This window comes from Triturus cristatus, chromosome 8 (genome assembly GCF_964204655.1).
Source record: "Triturus cristatus chromosome 8, aTriCri1.1, whole genome shotgun sequence".
Lineage (NCBI taxonomy): Eukaryota > Metazoa > Chordata > Amphibia > Caudata > Salamandridae > Triturus > Triturus cristatus.
Window position 1 is genome coordinate 278,647,016 of NC_140591.1, and position 19,817 is coordinate 278,666,832.

Genomic DNA, 19,817 nt, shown 5'->3' on the forward strand with positions numbered 1-19,817 from the left:
CTAAAGAGGCTACCACTATTTTATGGGTCCACTTGGCTACTACAGGGTAAGTAAAATAATAGCTATAAACTAAAGCTATCACCGTAGTCTGCACATTTTAAAGGCACAAAAGAGTAGGCAATCTGAGTTATAACATTCCACCAGTCTTCACACATCATCCCATTCTTGGTATGCCATTTCATCCGCCTTCTTACACTAATCATAAATGTTAGCAGCAAAACACAAGAGCGCAAAATAAAACAAAATGCAGTGTTGAGATTAATCCAATAGCAGGCAGTAAAGACGACAATACCTCCTTAATATGTGAGGTTTTTGTTAGATTGTGATAGTAAACTTTGGGAAAGGAGGACAGGGTATGGATTTTCCTCCTAATTCTGTGATACTCCAGCCTTTGTCTGGCAAGGGTGCAGATACAAGGTAGTCTTTTGTACCTTTGACTAAAGATGAATTTTCTTGGATTCTACAAAAGGTGTTGAACTTTCTCTTTAGGTTTTGCCTTCACAGCACTTGTGCTACACTTGCGAAATCTCTAGCAAAAAAGAAAAAGCTTAAAACGGTCTTAGAACCTGCCCACTACTTACCATTGGTTGGCATCCACTTGCTTCTTATTTGTCAGCACTTCCTCCTTGTCTCAGGCTTCCTGCTAGGGCTTTGTGTGTGTTCCTACCCGGAGACTTCCTGTCTGTGCCCCATAGGGATTTTAGTATCTGCCAAGTTGGGCTTGTATCTAGAGCTGCTGAGGGAGCTCCTGACTTGATTGTGCTTCACCATCCTCCTATTTACAGAGAACACTCAGATTTTATCTGAGAGCTTCACCAGGGACGACACTAAGGGCCTGATTTAAATCTTGGGGGACGGGTTACTCCATCACAACAGTGACAGATATCCCATCTGTCGAAATAAAAATCCCATATGATATAATGGGATTTATATTTTGGTAGATACATCAATCAGGCCCTAGGCTAATTAAGATGGCTTTCAGGGTGCAATGACTCTTGGATGGCTCAAAATGTCATGAAACGAAATCCCTTATGGACTGACTTTATGCTGTTGATGGGAAAACATACATTCTCTCAGCACAGCAATGGTTCCAATGATTAACACTGGGGGTAGGCTAAGCAGCTATCTCTGTCAGCAACGTTTCTAGAGTTCACTTTTAGGACTGTACATTTCAAACATATCAACACTATTGTATCCACAGCCATTCATTGGCTCCATCTGCTTCACCGCATTAAACTCTTTCCGATTCTGGCTGATTTCAGAACTGTGGCACAGGCACTAGCAACATTGTCAAGAGAGGCTCAAGAAACGTCATGCTAAAGTGCCCTATTAAAGCAATTTTGGCATCTTTAAAAGAAGTGTTTCATGTTGCAACCAAACTGAGGTACGCGGACCACATTTCGCCACTTCTGGGAGAGTTCCACTGCCTTCCATTGTAGACAACAATTTACTTAAAGTTAGCTTATCTTGCATTCAAGAGGGTCCAAATTGGTTACCTGAGGAATGTGGCAGTGGAGAAAAAGGTGACTGGGGGTTCCAGGAGTTCTAAGGGTCAATCCGTTGTCATCCTGGAAACAGCGAGATTTAAGAGGTCTGAAACTTTTCACCAAACTTTCTCCAGATTAGTTCCTAGGTATTGGAATGTTCTTCCTATTGAACTGCAGCATGCTACCTTGTTAATAACGTTTAGAAAGAAAAAGTAAAACGAACTTTCTGGCAGTATAAATTTGACAGTGCTACTTTAGCTTACATGTCGGGTGCAATGTAAAATGGTGCCATTTTAATCTGGACCAAAACGTTATATTTTTAAGCTACTACCTAAGTATAGTGTAAATTATAATTTTAGATGCATGTACACTGCTTTATTACCTCTGGGTGAGGCTTGTTTCCATCAAAATCGATGTGTAATTAATAAGACCAGTCCATAAGTGGGCGTGGTCTGGCCACGCGACAAGATGGCGGCTTAAGTCCAGGGCTCCATGCTGTGAGGAGCCCCGGACGGCGACGAGATACCGGCCCAGGAGCCTAAACTGCATCTAAACCTCGGTGCGAGGCAGCGGAATAGACGGAGTGTTTTGCAGTGATCATGTCCTGGTTGGAACCCACGAGTAACACTTTCCTGCGGAGACCTGAGTGAGGCCTGAAAAGCAGAAATTGCGGCATGTCATACATGCACAGAGCTGAGGAGAGGAGACAGCGGAGAACGCGTCAAGTGCCTTCTAGCATGGGCGGCTCTAGGCTCATGGTGGCCCTGTGCAGGGAGCGCAGGTAGGGGGCCCCGGAAGAGGGGGTCCGGGCGGGGCGGAGCTCAGGAAGGTGTTTTAATAAAACGTCCAGAAAAGGCGTTAGATTACCAGTAACATGGTAACAGAAAAACGACATTTACTTTTTGAGTGCTCATCACTTGGATACTTTGTTTTAGAATCTGGGTCTCTGGAGGGACCCCTTTCAACAAGAAAAACACGTTCCGTGTCCGAAAGAGAGTTCGGCCACAAAGTAGGATCCCTCCAATCACATAAATCATATTCAGAACACGGGTCTGTAACATGGTCTTGCTCTTTGGCTTCCTTTTCAATACCAGCATCATCCGTCTGTAAACTCTGAACCTCCTTCAGAATGCCAGATGTTGATGGACCGATGAATGATGTTTCAGTTTCTCTGTCTGAGGGTCTTTTGTAATAATCCTCACCCTGAGTTGGTAATTGCTGCATGTTTGTATCAATTTCAGAGTCACCTTGTTCATTTTCATTGGTCTGCTCATGAGTATCATTCTGCTCATGGATATCATAATTTTTTTGTTCTTCTTTATGGTCGTCAGCGCCTGTTTTACCTAGTGCATCAGCAGTACTCTGGCCAGAGGATTCTCCATCTTTAGGTTTCCCTTGGGTGATAAAGTTCAGGATTGCTCCTCCCTGTGACACTACGAAAGCCTGCTGAGCCACCTTTCTCTTTCGTTTCGAATAACCAGATTTGTGTACTCGAATTCTCTTCATTTTGCTTGCAATGCAGTGGGCGAGGCTAGCAGTGGGTAGGGAAAAAAAGAAGACAATCAGCAGTGGCGGCTGCTGAAAGATTTTGATGTCATTTTTATTTTCTTGCAAAAACAACAGTTGATGGACAGAATGCAGAACAATGTCATACATTCACCTCAGTACAGAGATCTGGGCCTAAATCCATCGTTGTTTTGCTCACCACACTACCCCAGTTCAGACATGGCCATATTAAAATCAGCCTTGACCCTGTGCCTCATGGGAACAGTCCAGCCCGAACTGCCAAGCCATGTCTTCCCTGGACTACACAATGAAGGACCAGCATACCTTAATGAACGAGTGAATTTCCACCAACCTACCAGGAAAATATGTTCCAGAACCATCTCCCTAGCAGCCACCCAATGCAGCCGCTGATAAAACAGTGGAGGCCGCTACTTCTCCCACCTGGCAGTGAAGACCTGAAAACCCTCCCCCTGCACCTCAGAGCCTCACCATCGCTCCAGCAGTTCAGGAAGGACCACAAGACCTCGCTGTTCAACCAACAAGCAGCATGATCCAGCAGCATGAATCCCACACCGCCTCGAGAACCTTATGTGTGAAGCAGCTGAGCTTTACAAACCCTGACTGATTGATAGTAATTACCCTTCCCACTACATGTATGACACATTATGAGGACTATCCACATATGGAAGGTTTATTTGAAGAGCGTTATAAAACTATAGGGTAGATCATGTGACTTGGCATACAAGGTCTGTTTTCTCAGTCCACTGAGAACAGTAGAGCCTGGAGAATAGTTCATGATCTATTTGGGAAGTGACCTTAGCAGGAAGAGAGTAAGCTACCTTGAAATCATGGCACACAGAGACCTGTCTCAGTACGTCACTAACTGATCCTGAAGACAGCCTACAGGTAACCAAAGACTCGTCCACTTTACCACATTGTCAATAGGGCAAAATACAATATATTTAATTAAGGTTTCTTGTATAGTGCCATATTTCAGCAACCAGTTCTGCTCGCTTTCAGAGCACCTATTAAACAAGGATTAATTACAGTGAGTCCTAAGGCTATGAAAAGGCACTAGAGGTTCACTGAAGCAAAATTAATGTGCAAGGAACATCCAGTCAGGAGACAACTTTCAAGCAGACGTACGAATCACTAGGACAGCGTACCAACGACCCCATGGGCCGTGGCGTAACCAAGGAAAATAGCCCCTTTGGCTGCTGCTCAGGAAGTAAAATATAGCAATTATCAGGGTTCAATGGGCCCCTGAGGGTTTTGGGTCTCAGTACCACTGTACTTGCTGAACCAATGGTAACTATGCCCCTAGTATGGACAGAGAAGGCTGCTTCACCAATTGCAAACTGAGGACTAGTTAAACTAGTTTTCTCTGCTAGTCACATGACAAGCACTGGAATGTAATTAAAGAAATGATCAAGAAGCCAGTCTCCTACCAAGGTCTCTGCAAAAGGGCATTAGATTGAGTTAACATGGGTAGGCACTGCCATCCTATTCCAGGCGTCCATCCATAGGTGCTTGTATTTCATGTCTGCCTCAACACCATATAAAAAGACATAACCAAATGCCAAGTACATTCGAACACTCGATGTTTTAAAAGATTTGTGCAGGCAGATCCACTCATTAGATCACAAGTATCAGCTTCATACTCTGTTTTCATGATTGTTGATAAGTAATTGTAATCATTTTAATGAATCCTTAACATTACGTCTAACACCTCATACCCTGCTCTCCTCTTCCCCCCAATACGACCGTGCCTCCCAAGTTACACCTCCAAAAGTCACCATGCCTCCCCTCAGCCACAAGTAAACACCGCCCCTGCACTCCTGACTCACTCTTCCCTCAACATACAACGCCGATCTGTACCACTCCCTACCCCTGGCGCACGGTGACCACCTCTCCGATCCGCGCTCTCTCAGAGATGAATCGTGAGAGAGAGGCTCTCTCTCACAATTCATCATGCCCTCCCTTCCCATGACCACCAGAATACCTCCAGCTCGCCACCTCACATGGCTTACCTCTACCCAGACCCAAAGCACACACCATCTACAATAACATCCTCACCCAACCTTCCCCACGCCCCCGGCTCCTCACCCCCACGGGCTGGGATACATTCCTACGCCTGATCTGCCCTCCTCCCCAGGGCTCCCCACACCCTCGTCCAATGGCTCACCTTCCCTCGGGTTCACTCTGCAGTGGCACACGCTGACCTCCTCACTCCCCCTCCCCATGCCCTGAACCTCGGGCTGCTCACCTCGCAGCTGGCACCAAAGGTTGCACACTGGCATGCTTTCCTCTGCAAGGCGGCCTTTCTTGCCCAGGGTCTCTAGGCGCGCCGGTGCATGGCCTCGGCCGGTCTCGGTGCTGCTCGCTGCACGCCGGGCACGGGTGCTGCCACCCCTCCTGCCGCCAGTGATGCGTGGTGCTTCTGTAACCCCTTCGCTGCAGGACTCGCGGGCACTGCGCATGCGCGCGCATACGAGCCTCCGGAGGTGCCAGATCTGGACTATTAAAACAAGCTCGATTCTCCTGGAAAAAAAGTTCTAAACAAGCACAAGACCTACCAGAAGAGCCCGAAACAAGGCCGACCCCACACAAAGACGAGACTGGGTTAGAAAGGAAAAGAGTATAAGAACAGCCATTCAGCGTGCATCACATTGGATTTAGCACGCCTCAGTCGTTCATGCGCCAAATCCCTGCCAGTGCCAGGGGCCGCCACGAATATGTATTGTATCCGATTCCTCGTGGTGGCCCCTGGGGTTTGGTGGCCCTGTGCAGGTGCACAGCTTGCACATGCCTAAGGCCGCCCCTGTTCATGACGGTCCTGCGTCCGCGTGTGTTTTGAAGTGCGCTGCCTCTTGACCTGGCGTTTCTCTTCAGGCAGACAGACTTCCCTGGTGCCAGACCTGGTAGGCATGTTCGACTGACCTGACAGATGGGGAATTGTAGCCTGTGACGCACGCACAGAGCTGAGAGGGGGATTCTGTGGTGAGTGCACCTGGCGTCTCCAAGCTTCACGATAACTTCACGGCTGTTTAATTTATGATGTGTTGCCTTTTAATCCCAGCCTTTTCCTCAAGAAGAACCGGGCTGTTCTGCTGCTGGTCCGGATAGACACATTTAACCAACTCGAAGAGCGCAGAATTGTGGCCTACAACACACGCACGGAGATGAGGAGAAGAACCTTTGTTAAATGCGCCCAGTCTCTTCAGGCTCTATGATTGTCTTTTCTTCAACATAGATCAGTCTGCACTGCTGCCGGATCGGGTAGGTATGTTAACCTGATTTGGACTCACGACAAGGTTAGTGAAACACCATATTAGGTCCTGATTTCCAAAGTGACCATAGCTTCACAGACCGGCTTCGCACCATATTAAGAGGTTTACTCCCCCCCCCCATTTGAAAGAACTGTACATAGCCTTATATGAGTGCTTACCCCCCCATATTTCATAAAGTACTGAAGCCAGTGAGCACTACCTACTATTCTTGGTGCCCCTATTTTTCCCCTTAATGACAGGAGTTTTCCATGGCTTATGGGGTACCGTCAAAGATAGAGTCTGCGGTGATTAATATCAATCGGACTGTCCTGTGATTTTATATCAACACTGTAGCGGCCTGGTATTACAGAGATAGAGTTGAATATCCCTGCCTCATTAAATTTTTTTCTAACATTTTTCAACGCCGTTGTCATTATCCCTAAGATGATTCCCATGTTCATTGGACAACAAATGGTCTTATATTACTATTGAGCTTCATATGGGTTATTTGTGCCTGTCACCCCCATAAACGGATTGCCTCTGTATTGAAACTACTCATACCGAGGAAGATAATCCCACCAGAATCACACCTGACCTCTGCAATCTGTTCTCCTGGGGCTAAATATGGAATAATTGATCTAGTTAGAGTCCTGTGACACAACTGCCAATATTTTCTCTATCAAATTGATCTACTTCCAGGTGTAGCTACGTGTAAAACCTGAACTGGTATCCATATATCAGCTCTTTCTCCTCTGCCCACTGCACATATATATATACCCATGTTTGCTGGCGAATAGATTATAGTCATCAACTCAGTAAACTATTTATACACCTGAGGTCAGACACAAAAGATCTGGGGATGCCATCAGGTAAGGCATCTGGAAAACCCGCTAAACAACTTCTTTTCTCAGAAGCTCTAAACCAAGGTCGCTCCAACCCAGATTCGAATAGTGTCACCCCCTTGACTCAGAAACCATCTAATCCCATGATGACAGACTCATCAGATTCCACCAGGAAACAGATCGTACAAGAAATCTCTGCTGTGGGCTGATGATTAGAGGGTATGGAGTCCTCCATATCTACCCCCACAACTGAGACCAAATCCATCCGCTCAGATATAGCTGGATTCCAAACCCAGTTGGATGGCCTTACTACATGGATAGTTGCAGTAGAAAATCGTCTAGACTTAATACCGGACCGTGATCAAGAGCTTCTATTTCTAAGAAGTAAAGTAGTAGATTTGGAAGATAGAAGTCGTCGAAACAATGTCCCCTTTTGTGGTTTTCCAGAAAATTCTGAAGGAACAGATGCCAAATCCATCCTCAAAGAAACTCTGCCAAAGCTTACAGGTCTTTCATTTGATCCACCATTGGAAATGCAGAGAGCTCATCGTATTGGTTCACCCAGCGCAGGGAAAAATGTGCAACCATGCCCACTCATTGAATGTTTCTTACGACATGAACAAGCTTGTCAACTGATCACAGGGGCACGTACTCATGGCCCATATACATTCGGAAGTCATGAAATCAGTATAGCAGCGGATTTCTCAAAATAAACAAATGATCATCGAAAGCCTTTTCTTTCTCTTAGACCCCGCCTACGACCGCTTGATATCAAATATGGTCTATTTGAGCCTGCACATTTGCGGATCACCAAAGATGGGATATCTAAAAAGTTCTTTAATCCAGATGATCTCCGTAATTTCTTAGACAATCTTTCTTCTCAGGACATGGAATACTCTATGACCCCACAAGAACTTGGACTTCCACTTTCATCAACAAACCCCATGACACCTATGAGCAAATTTTGATGTAATCAAGGCCGATCACAGAGCCTGGGCCGTGATTTAGACCGTCCTGTCTGTCCTTTAGGAGATCAAGCTCAGGTTCTTCAGGCAGTTGCTGCCCTCACACAGGAAAGAGACCGGGACAAATCTCGCTCTCCTCTGAAATCTCCTTCATCAGACGAAAATGTGACCTGAGCCGTGTTCAAATTTGCTACTTTGATGCCCATTGATAAAGAAGGCGCTGATGGAGAAATTGATCTAATATAGGTTCCTCAGATCTTTACACAATGATACCCTCCACACAGAAAAGAGACAATGCTTATGAACGCACTAATGACTCCTCCTTTCTTCATTCAAGGAGGATATGTCTTGAACGCCTGTTTAATAATTTATCTTTCTAAATTGATGACTTGATGGACATTTACTACCTTTGAACATGGCGGTAGGATGAGTATTTGATTTCCTCTTTTATGCAATCTCTTTTGTCAATATCTTCCCATATTTATTTAAATTATCACTTCTCTGTCCTTAAAGTTTTTTCTAAGATTTGTTTATTTCTTTTATCATTGCGTATTCTCAAATCTTGCATTTCCAAAAACTTAAATAACTAACTATATTAATGAATTTTCACTTATTTATAAATAATTTGTTATAAAATTATTATAAATTAGAAGTACTATTATGCTCTTTCTTTATCTATTCTCACATAGTTCCTTTGTTCTTCCTCCATTTAATCAGTAGCTATGATATTAATTAACCTTGATGATATTTTATATATCGCTTATATCTCTTTCATCTTTAAAATCCCTTCCAAAGCCTGTTTATTTATGTTTTTCATTGTATAATGTTAAACTTTATATGATAGACAATTAGGATAATCAAAATGTATACATGAATAATAGTTTACTTGCTTTGTATATGTCATGAACCTGATATATATTTTAAGTATTATCACACTCCTCTTCTATCAACCTACTTTTCACACTCTTCCTTTTTCTTTTTTTCTTTTTCATCTTAATCAATACTCATGATATAGTCTTAACGTGACAATATTTATTATATATTATTTTAAAGTCCTAACATTTATTTATGCTATTATTAAATTATTTGGTGACATTATTTAGATACGATAATATCCACCTATGATAATATTTGTTCATGTTAATTTTTAAGATCGCATCTTTACTATTGTTCTATTAAGAAAGGTTTGCTTCATTGCTTGAACTAGTCTTTTATCTTTGACCATGTCTCCGGATGGTGCTCCTCCGGTGCGAATAGCCCGAAAGCTTAGACCCACAGTAAACAGTCCTATCCCAGTGGTGCTGTGGTGTCCCTACACAGTACATAAATCACTCCTTCCTTTATATTTTCATTTTCTTTCTTCTTTCTATTATTTATTCCTTTATATAACATATAACTCACTTTTTCATTATCCTTTCACGTCCTTAGGTTTTCTCGACGATTTCCTATCCCTTCATCTTCTCCTTACCCGGAATTTATTCCTATTCTTTTCTCTTTATAAATCCCTCTTCTTTACACCTTTCCTTCACTCCCTCCTCTCTCATAATATCCTGTCTTATCCTTTATTCCTTCTTTTTTCTCATAGTCTTTCCCCCAATGCTTGTTCAGCCTTTATTTCTATAGTTTACTCCTTTCTTAATTTTCATCACCTTAATAACATAATACCTCTAATCACCCACATCAAATTTTCTTCTAAATTAACCTCTTTTCACTTTTATTCCACATATGGCAGTGAATACATCTTCTTTCTCACGTCCATCACAAATAATCTCATGGAATGTTAATGGCCTTACGCATTTTATTAAATGTAAAAAAGTACTCCCTTACCTGAAAAAGAAAAGAACTGATACTGCTCTTTTACAAGAGACTCATTTAGATGCTCTGGAATCAGCTAAGTTGCAGCAAGATTGGGTGGGAAAAGTGAATCATTGCGGATTCACAATACAATCCCCTTCCAAGAAGATCAATCACGGTAATGCGGTGTGACTATCCTTTTACACAAATCTCTACCTATCACAATTGTCAAAACTTGGATTGATCCAGAGGGCAGATATGTCTTTGCCAAGTTAAAAATTGGAGAAAAGGTTTTCTGTGTAGGTTCTATATATGCCCCAACAGGCGCTAAGCGCTCCTATCTTCTCAACCTGAATAGTTTACTTGTCTCCACAAGGAGCATCCAGTTATATAAATCGGTGGCGATTGGAACTTGACTCATGAAGCGATCTTAGATAGAACAGGCCCTTTGGACAGATGTAATGCTGGTGACAGGGCTTTATTAAATGATATAACAACAGATCATGGTATAATACATCACTGGCGGCTCTGTCATCCGTCAGATAAAGAATATACCTTTCTTTCCTATTCTCATGGTACACAATCTAGGATAGACTATTTTCTTGTTTCCCACTCACTAGTTACAATAACAAGTGATTCTCAAATTTTAGAAGCCGCTATTTCTGACCATTCTCCATTTCTTCTTGATCCGGAAATAGGTTTAACCTCTCCTGGTCGAAAACCATGGCGTATGAACATCCAAAGATACCGAACACCTCAGGGTAAAACCCAATTACGTTCCCATCTCTATGAATACCTACCTAACAATAAATTATCAGTTACTTCTTGTAGAACCGTTTGGGTGGCTGCGAAAGCAACAATTTGCGTACAACTAATGAGAGATGCAGCTATGGCCAACAAGTCAGCATCCCTGCATCACACCGAACTTGAGACCCGAATTATTTCCCTTACTCGTTTATATACTTCTTGTCCTAATGTAACCAACCGCAAAACCCTAGAGTTAGCTAAAATGGCACTTAATAACCTATATACCGCTAAAGCAGAATATGCTCTTCAACGTCAAAAAGGTAGGCATTATGAACAAGGTGGGAAAGGAGGTCGATTGTTTGCAGCACAGCTAAAACAACGTGAAGCTTCCATGGCTATATCTGCAATACGAACAGAATCGTGTGAGATTCTCACTAAACCACAGGAAATAGTAAATACATTCGCATCATTCTATAAAATACTATACACTTCTGAAAATCCAGCGACTGAAGATCAAATAACTACATATCTTGCAAATATTAATCTTCCTTGTCTTACAGATGAGGGCAGAAATTTGCTTGGTGGTGAGATCACTAAAGAAGAAGTAACTACAGCCATCTCCAAATTACCCTATCACAAATCCCCGGGTGAAGATGGATTCCCTGTAGAATATTATAAATGGTCTGGAGTAGAAACAGTTGACACTCTTCACTCTGCCTTTCAAGAGGCTGTTCAAATATCCTCTCTGGGTCCTATTTCTAATAAGGCACTAATTGCGGTTATCCCGAAACCGGGTAAGGATCCGCTTGCTTGTACTAACCATCACCCCATCTCCTTAATAAATGGGGATAGTAAAATGTTGGCAAGTATACTTGCATCGTGACTTGGTAAAGTTATTACCTCTCTAATACACCACTCTCAGATTGGAGTTGTCCCAGGTCGTTCCTCTAGAAATCTTCTCCGAACATTAGCACATACTTTATGGTCTGCAAGAGAATTGAGGGAAGAGTCCGTCATGCCTTCCTTGGATGCAGAGAAAGCGTTTGATCATATTGATTGGGTCTATTTTTTTTTGTCACTATGAAACACGTTGGTCTTGGAGATCAATTTATTTCCAAGGTTTGCTTATTATATGACAACCCCACAGCCCAGGTCAACTGTGGTGGTTTTCTCTCTGACCCCTTTCAAATTCAAAGAGGTACCCATCAAGGCTGTCCTTTATCCCCACTTTTATTCCTACCAACGATGGAGTCCTCATTCGTCATTCATTGCAAAGCCAGGGTATTTCCATAGCTGGAGGTATATCAAAACTATATGCCGATGATATTCTTCTCACCCTTAAAGATCTTCCCATCTTTACTCGAGATTATTAATGAGTTCTCAACCCTGTCTGGTTATAAAGTAAATTGGGATAAAAGGGACGCTCTTCCACTCTCTCCTGGTACTACTAAAGCTTCAATCAATGGATATTCCTTTCGCTGGAAATCGTCCCACTTAAAATATCTGGGAATCTTGATTAATCGGTGTATAGAGGGGATGATTTCGGATAACCTCACACCTCTTATAGCACAAATGGAAATTGATTTTGCCAAATGGTCGCTTTTAGGCTTTTCTATGTGGGGTAGAGTACAGGCGGTAAGAATGGTTACTTTACCTCGTTTTACTTATGTCCTAGGAATGCTTCCAATTGTAGTGCCTTTGACCACACTTCACCGCATAGATTCCAGTATGTGGGCTTTCGTCTGGGGAACTATGCGTCCTCGATTAACTGCTGCAAAGCTAATAGCTCATCGCTCACATGGTGGCTTAGGTTTACCATCATTGAAACATTATTCTTTAGCCTTGCATCTCTCACAATCGGCCTATCTATTTCCAGGTGTGACTGATCCTCCACAATGGGTCACAGCAGAACACTCAATACTTGATCGTGACAATGGTATTAATTTCCTATACGGTACTCCTAAACCCCGTACTTCTCCTCCACATCCTGTGCTTCATGCCACATATCAAACTTGGCAAAGAGCACACCGTCTTTTAGGGGTATGAAAGTATCCGAATCAATGGTCAAGCGCTCTACTGGTCTGATTGGAGTTCAAAAGGAATCCAGACATTAGATCAGATTATAATAATCGGTGAATTGAAACCCTTTGATTTTCTTTGTGAAGAATGTAATCTTCCTTTGCATCAAGCTTCACGTCATCTGCAACTACAGCATTGTCTGAAGAGATGTTTTTGTCCCTTCCCCTGGACATTAGAATCCTCACCGATCTTGGACTATCTTCACACTTGGGGTCGACATAAAGGAGTAATGTCGGGATTATACTGCACTTTAACTAATCATCTATCCTCACAGCCACTCCTTCAATCTCTTCGCAAGAAATGGCAGTAACGTCTACATATCACTATAGACCAAAATACTTGGCCGGACATGCTGGAAGCTCTTGACAAGGGTATTCGCGAAGCACGCCTGAAATGTTGTCTTTTCAAAACTTTACATGATTGGTACTTGACACCATTGAAATTGCAACAAGCAAGATTACTTACACAATCCATATGCTGGAGATGTTCTTAAGTTAATTGTGATCTTCCCCATATACTTTGTGAATGTCCCTCCATACAACACTTCTGGACACATATTTGAGATACACTAAAGGAAACTATTCCTTTTCGTTTGCCCCTTACCTTTTCTATTATTTTATTGCATGATCTTGAGAGCTCACCTAACATCACATGTTCTCAGCAACGACTTTTACATACTGCACTCTCTACTGCTAAAAGAAATGTATCCTAAGATTGTGGCAATCACCTAGCCCTCCCTCCAAAGAAGATTGGATGGTAGCAATGATTCAGACGGCATCACATGAGTGTGTGATATATAAACTACAGGATCAAGAAGAAAAATTCAAACAAGTGTGGAATTCTTTTCTCTGAGACTCTTGAATATTTCTCGCTTACTGCCTTGTCTGTTCTCTTTTTCCCACCTTTTCTTCGCTTACATCTTCTTCGCTTACTTTTTCTCTCCAGGTAGGGAGATAACTTCCCTCATGACTCTTTTCACTTTTCATTTCTTTATCTACTCATTTTTCCATGTATTCACTCATCTACTTGTCCATCTAGCTTTCCAATTATTTATCTTTTTATTTTTCTATTCATCCACTTATTTATTTGTCTATCTACTTCTCTATTTATTTATTTTTCATCACTCCCAATATACATATTTCATATTTTATGCATGTAAAATCTAATGGTTCTAAATATATTTGCTAGTTTCACAATTTACTCTGTTTAACTTATTTCATAATTATAATTAATTGTATATGTAATATCACTAGGCCATTGTAGGTCTATTATACTGTACTATTTATTTTCCTTTATTTTTTCAATAAAGAATTACGACACAAAAAAGACCAGTCCATAAAACTAGACAAAACATTCTATCTGTCTTGGTGCACCACATTCTATCAATCTGGCTATACAATCCGCTCAGTCTTATCTCACCAATTCATAAACCCTGGTATAACATACCATTTGTCTGGGTACAGCACTTTATGTATATAAAATTCCATTGAGTATAATATGTCAAAAACCTTCATATAATGTTCCATTAATAATACGATGCTCAGGCTTCAATCTTTGTATAGTACATTGAAAATATGTTTATAATTCCATGTTTCTTGGTAAAGTATTTAATCACTCTTGGTGTAAACATCCACCTATCGCAGTATATTTTTCCATCTGCCTTGGTTTATCATTTTAGCAGTCTTGGTATAGCATCCCAAACCGTGGGTATAAAATCCACAGCATCTAAGTAATCTACCATCAATTTGAGTATGAACCTCTACTTTTTTCTTGCTAGGACATTTCATCATTCATGATACAGTATAAAATAGTTTCTGTTACAGTTTCTTGTGTAATGTTCCAAGACTCTGGAAATGGCATTCCATCAATCTGGGTATAACATTCAAATTGTCTCAGTATAACATAAAATTTGTCTCGATAAGACATTTCTTCATTCTTAGTATGTCATTGCAAATGTCTTGAATAATGTTACAAGAGCATAGGTATAACACTCCCACACTCTGGAAGAACATTCAATCATTTTGGGTATAACATTCCATCTGCATGATTAGGACATTTAGTCATTCATGATGTAGTACTGTATCTGTGCTTCTATAATATTCAAAGAGTTTATGTTTAGGAGTATCGTATTCTGGGTGCAACAGTCTCTCAATCTTGGAATAACATACCATCAGTCTGGGTGTAACAGTTCCTCAGTGTGGGTTTGACAGCTCATTATTCTTGAAATGGTATGGTGCCAGTTTTTGTAGACCATCACTCTAGGTGTAATATCCAATCAGTCTAGGTATAACATTCAATGTGTCTCCTTGTGACAATTTCATAATTCGTGGTAGAACATTATAATATATGGGATTATGGAATCTCTATATGAACAGCAGTCTCTAATTTCTTTATAATCGACGACTCGTGACGTGCCCAGTCGCAGAGTACAAAGAAAAGACGTCAGAACTCAACTATTATAAGTTATTACCGTCGAGGTTTGACATCACAATGCCCGCTGCCAGAGCCAGCAGCCGAGGAAAAAGGCAGGTCAGGTCACAAGGCATAACTGAAGCGGCTATTTAAAGCAACAAATACGGAACATTGCTTTTATTTCTTCTGCTCGATTTTAACAGCTTACATGGACAATCAGAGAGAATAGGTTTATTTTTTGCACTTCTTAGATAGAGGCAAGCTAGAATCTTTCTGCATGTGTCCTGTGGCGGCTCGCTCAGAACTGGGGTAGGAAGGGGATTAAAAAAAAAAAAAAAAAAATGTTTTATTTCCTAGTACCCCGCACGCCTCTCCTCTGTCTGCTGGAAGCACCCAGGCTTCTGGACTCTCCCAGCCAATAACAGCGCTGCAGAAGCAGTGTCGTGATTGGTCTGAGCACCCCGTTTGGATGCTCTGGCAGTGCCTGGAGAGGCTAGGCATGTTCTCCACAGGGCTGTGAAACACAGTCCAATAGAGAACATGCCAAGTGCGTATGACAGTTTCGCCGGCCAGCCAAACTATCATGTGCACTTAGAGAAGTGCAAACCACTCCCCCCCCCCTGCTCTGGCGTCACAGAGCCAGCCCCGCCCCGCCTCCTGCAAAGAAAAAGAAAAAGATAATAACATCATGTTATTATCATTTTCTTTTATGCACTGCTGAAATAGCAGTGGTGGATGCTCCTCCGCCTTTGCCGAGCAGCCACCACTGCATGTTTCTACACATTCCGAGCTACTGCAGTTTTTTATTTTGAAAATTGACTTGTTTTGAACTGTTACTAATATCTGTTTGCAACAAATATCTAACAGGTATTTGATGTGTTTAATTTTGCACTAGTGGTTTTATTTGTATTCTTCATGTTTGCAAACATGCTCACTCTTTCACATGAAAGAGCTATGCTCCAAGGTTTTAAATGGTTTGTGGGAAAGGTGAAGGTGTGACCATGTATTATATGGGATAAAGTACCTTGGTGTACATAATAAGGATATTGCATGCCACCTTGGTGTTCCATAACCCTATAGAGGACCTCGGCCTTTGGCCTCATTCCCCAGTATGGTTATGGAACTCCTTGGTGCCTTGCAATATCCTTATAATGTATGGCAGGGGATACTTTAACCCCTTGAGTGCCCATGACGAGATGGTCTCGTCATGGGCCGCGGTTGCGCTGTGCCCATGACGAGACTATCTCGTCATGAACCCCGCCCGCTAATTCAACGCCCGGCAGGTGGGGAAAGGGCGGGGCACACAAGGGGTTAACAGTCCATCTAGCTCAATATGACAATTCATCATTCTTGGTATAACATGTAGCGGTTTAAACTTATTTATTTTAATTTTAATTAGCAATCAGATTTATAAAACACAACCCATGATCAAACGACAGAAAAAAAGAAAAGAGTATTCCCAGTTAAAGCATACAGTATATATTGTATAACCATACCGTATCACACTATTCATACAAGAGGCAAAGAAGAGGAACATACGCCATGGACCTATGCATACAAAATTAAAAGCACGGTGTTATCCACAGCATAGTCAAAATCATGTAGGATAGCAAGTCGGATCGCTATTGCAGGGGGTACAGTCTCTTGGTCAGAGTCATCTTGCGACTGGATCGATCGCACCTTAGCTGCTGTATGAAGAAGATAGGTGCCACATGGACGCCATATATCTTAGGACCGAGACACGAGTGGTGGCAATAATAAATACTTTTTAAAGCTATCATTACAAATCACCAACACATTTTTTATACATTGAGCAACAGTAGGTGTGCCACTTCCAGGAAGTCCCCAAGTCATTGCCACTCTGCGCTTGGCCAACAGCAGGGCCATCGCCATGAGGCGCCAAACACTGGCTGGACTCTCCTTCACATACCCCAACAGGGCTATCAGTGGATCTGCCTGTAGTGTGTGTTGCGTTATATCTGATATCATCCTCAAAACCTCACAACAATACCTTATAATGGGAGGGCATTCCCAGGCCAGATGCCAAAAAAAGGAGCTTTTTCCTGCCTGCAACGGCAGCAGAAGTGTGGAAGTAAGGGCAGCCGGCACAGCTCACGGGTGGGAGGACGGACGTTGGGCTCTTGCGGCTGCTTAAAAAAAAAATTTAAAAACCATATCTTACCGCCACAGAGTCCCGCATCCTCTCTCCTGCTCGACTGCGTGCGACTCCAGGTCGGAACAGGAAGGAGGCAGCCAGGCTCCCACCCCTAAGCCAATCACAATGCTCTAAAGGAGCATTGTGATTGGTCAGAGCGCTGTGACATGGTGTTCAGCCAGGGGCAGCAGGGATGGGCATGTTCTCTATGCAGGCAGTAATGCAGCCTGCATGGAGAACAGGGGTGTGCATGACTGTTTTGGGCGGCCCGAGAGTCGCAAACATCAATGAGCAACAGTATCAGAGACACGGTTTGCGATTCCTAATGGAGTCGCAAATTGCATGGCCCATGCATATTAATGAGGTTGTCGCAATTTGCAACCCCATTGGGAATGGTTGGCACTCCCGGGTATGGTGGCCTGCTGGGGTCAGCAGACCACCATGTCTGGGACTGCTTTGTTAATAAAGCAGTTTTTGTTTTAAATGTAGACAGTTTTTCTTAAAGGAAAACGGGATGCATTTAAAAAATAAAAAAAATGAAACGCTTTTGTTTCATTTTTTAAGGGCAGGTAGTGGTCCCATTCACAAAGGGGAAGGGGTCTTTAAGAGGGTGGTAAACTGCAAGTGTTTTGCGTCCGCAAATGCGGTCGCTAAACATTCTCACATGGGGTTCAGAGTCGCCATTAGGAAAGAACGCCCTTCGAACGCCCCTTCCTAATAGCGAGTCGCTAACCCTATTTTGCGAGTCGCTATTACATTAGCGACTCGCAAAATAGGGTTGGTACATTGTGCTACCGTTTTTTGTGTTCGCAAAAGGGCAAAATGCCCCTCTGCAACTGCAAAAACCGGTCGTACATCTGGCCCTTAGTATACTATTCCAAGCATCTGGTTACAACAGTCATCTGGTCTGGAAATAACAATCATGAGATTGGGTGCCGAAAGTGTAAAAGGACTAAAACAAGATGCAGCCAATGAGGAGTTTACAGAAATTTAAGAGCACAGATGAGGAGGAGGAATTGAACAAAACAGTTAAACTCAAAACAGATAAAGTGAAATTGGAAAAGAAAAAAGGTAACCGGCTTGATTGTGTAAATACATTTATGTTTTTGTAGTGTTAGGCAAATTAAATAATAAAAGCATATGTGTTCTTAACAGATTGTCATGGAGCAGTTACGTACATGAATAAGCCAACAAGCTAAATGAGCTATAAAATAAACAAGAAAGAGTGAACAAGAGTTTAAAGGAGTATTTTAACTTCCTGACATGCTTGCAGTTTTCTCCAAGCACATAAGAGTTACTTCTGTGTGGTTTTGTAACAGACTAGCATGGTTTACATAGCATCTTGTCAAGGAGGGGGGCACTGCTGAATATAGTAGTTGACCAACAACCCTATATCAGGCAATGGCACCACCACTCTCAACCACAGTCCTTCACCTGCACACATCAGCATAGGTAAAGCAGCTTTCTGCCACCATCTGAATGGAGCAGGGGAATAGACAGGTGAGACCCCCCGCCCGAGACTCTAATGGCCCATGGGACCCCATCCCCGGAACTGCTATACTTTTGAAAAAGGGAGGTGGGGCCTTCTTTGAGCCATTAATGGACCGGGGGCCCCATTCCTGACCGGCTCATTAGCTATGTCTGGGTAAGCCCATCTCCTGGACATAGCTGTTTCCCTGTACGTATCGGCACAGGCAGGGAAACCTGTGTTTGCTTCCACTTGGTGGGAGCATTTTCAAAACTCCCGTCACATGGGAGCAAACACAAAGTCTGCTCCTAGCCGGTGTGAGCACTGAAAATGCTCCAGCCAGGTGGGAGCAGACTTTTGATCTATTCCCTATCCACACTGTAGTGGGCAGAGAAACAGATAAAAATATTGCTGCCTCCGGCGGGAGCTGCATTAGTAGCTGCTCTCTCCGGGCTGGGGCAATGCTGGCTCCTGTTCAATGTGGGGAGCTGGCTGGGACTGTGGGGCCTTGGTGCTCCCCCTGCAGTCCCCAAAGAGTATATGGTTGGGGCACTGGGTGGGTACCAGAACACCCACCTTTAAGTAACGAGGGCCCTAGGTAATGGGGTCCCCGGGGCCTAAAACTGTTCAGACAAGGGAGCCTTGCAGCCCCCCTCCCCTAGCCCCCCCTCCCCTTTACTTTTAGTAATGACCTTGGGAATGGGGTCCCCAGGGCCTAACAAGGTTCGGGGAGGGGAGCCACGTGCCCCCCCCCCTTTAATTAAAATAAAAAGCCCTTGGGGATCCCCATGGTGTAACAAGGCACGCTGGGAGGCACGTGACCCCCTCCCCATCAATTTAAAAAAACAGCCCTGGAGATGGGGTCCCCATGGCCTAACAAGGCCTGAAGGGGGAGGGGGGACCTGTAGCCCCCTCCCCTTTATTTTAAATAGTGGCCCTGGGGGATGGGGTTCCTAAGTCACAATATTGCTCGGGAGGGGGGGGGGGCCATGTGGCCCCCCTCCCTTTTAATAAAAAATAAAGCCCAGGGGAATGGGGTCCCCGGGGTCTGATAAGGCTTGGGGAGGGTGGCCATGCAGCCCACTCCCCTTTA

The 19,817-nt window shown here is 43.1% G+C and overlaps 1 protein-coding gene across 2 annotated transcripts in view; it reads right to left on the reverse strand.

Annotated features, from left to right (window-relative positions):
• EXPH5 (exophilin 5) overlaps positions 1-19,817 on the reverse strand; it is a 533,865-nt gene that overhangs the window by 482,631 nt on the left and 31,417 nt on the right. The window lies entirely within an intron of this gene.